Source organism: Sinocyclocheilus anshuiensis, unplaced genomic scaffold, assembly GCF_001515605.1.
Source record: "Sinocyclocheilus anshuiensis isolate Anshui unplaced genomic scaffold, SAMN03320099.WGS_v1.1 scaffold91, whole genome shotgun sequence".
Taxonomy (NCBI): domain Eukaryota; kingdom Metazoa; phylum Chordata; class Actinopteri; order Cypriniformes; family Cyprinidae; genus Sinocyclocheilus; species Sinocyclocheilus anshuiensis.
Window position 1 is genome coordinate 1,384,850 of NW_015552636.1, and position 1,503 is coordinate 1,386,352.

Consider the following 1,503-nt stretch of genomic DNA (forward strand, 5'->3'; position numbering starts at 1 on the left):
GTCGTGTGTGTGTGTGTGTGTGTGTGTGTGTGTGTGTGTGTGTGTGTGTGAGAGAGAGAAATGAGCCGTGTCCAGAGATGGTGAGATCACCACGCTGGCGCCAGTTATCAGGATACCATCTCAGACTGACCACGATCTTAACACACACACACACACACAAACCTGTTTTCCTGGTTATGATAGTCACATTATCCAAAGTTGACTCCTGCTTTTATGTTCAGTTCTTGACTGTTTATAAAGTCAAGCATCTGCATCAGTTACAGCTATACAGTCGTGTGTTTTTCATTCATAATGCTTCTTTCCTCCTCGGATGGCAGTAGATCATCATAAACACGCTGACAGCCGACTCGTTCATCTCATCTGCTTGATATTCAGTGATGCTGAGACATACTAAAGTCACAGCCAAATCAACACGTCTGGTGGCTCAATCATCGTGATACTGTGATACAGTTACATCAGCTGAAAGATCATTCAGATCTCCAAAACACATTCTCACTGCAGTGCAGTGCTGTAAACAGATTGGCTTTTTGACAAGAAGATGAAGCTGGTGAAACCTTGGTTAAACATCTTAAACAGGTTGTAGGTTTGAATCCCATAAGCGCTGCTCAACGTGTAAAAAAAAAAAACACTTAACCCTGCTCAAGGGTCATTGTCTCTGTAGTAAGTGCACCGTAACTCACTTAGTTTAAAGAAAAAACATCAGCTAAATGGTACAGCTGAATGTGGTGAAGTAGTGCAGTGGTGGTGGAAGCAGGTACATTTTTACTGTTTTACAGGTACAGTGTTATTGTCGTTAACTAAAACGAAAAATATTTTAAATACATTTGCGTTAATTGAAATAAAATAAATGTTAATTTAAGTACAACTGAATATTTTTAAACACTTATTTCATTTAGTAGCCAAGGCAACATTTCCAATGTTTGTTTCTTTTAGTGTTTAAGGCAGCTTTTTTTTTTTGTTTGACTTGATGTACTTACTAACTAATCTAAACTAAAACTGAAATAAAAAATAATAAAAACTAAACAAACATAAATAAAAGAAACAAAAAATACAACAACATTACTAGAACTTAAATTTGAATTAAAATGGAAAATAGTTGTAAAAAATTTAAATATTAATAAATACTATAATACTGTATTGATGATACTAAAATAATACTGTACAGATATTGAACAACTGAAGTGCTGTAAGTGGAAAGGACATTTGTGAACGGTGGAGACGGTATCTATCACAGATTCATCCAGTCATAAAATAATTTTGCATGCAGGTACATCAAAGTAGTAAATATCTCGCATAAAACTTTATGTATGCATAAGCACAAGCTAAAAATACAATCATTTGCATGGTTATCTATAACCATCTGGTCTTTTCACCATTACTTCGATTGTTGATTAGAGTGTTTCTGTTCACAGCTCTCGTTCGACAGCACTGATCATGTCAGCACACGATTATGTCAGGAATCCGTCTGTGTGTGTGTGTGTGTGTGTGTGTGTGTGTGTGTGT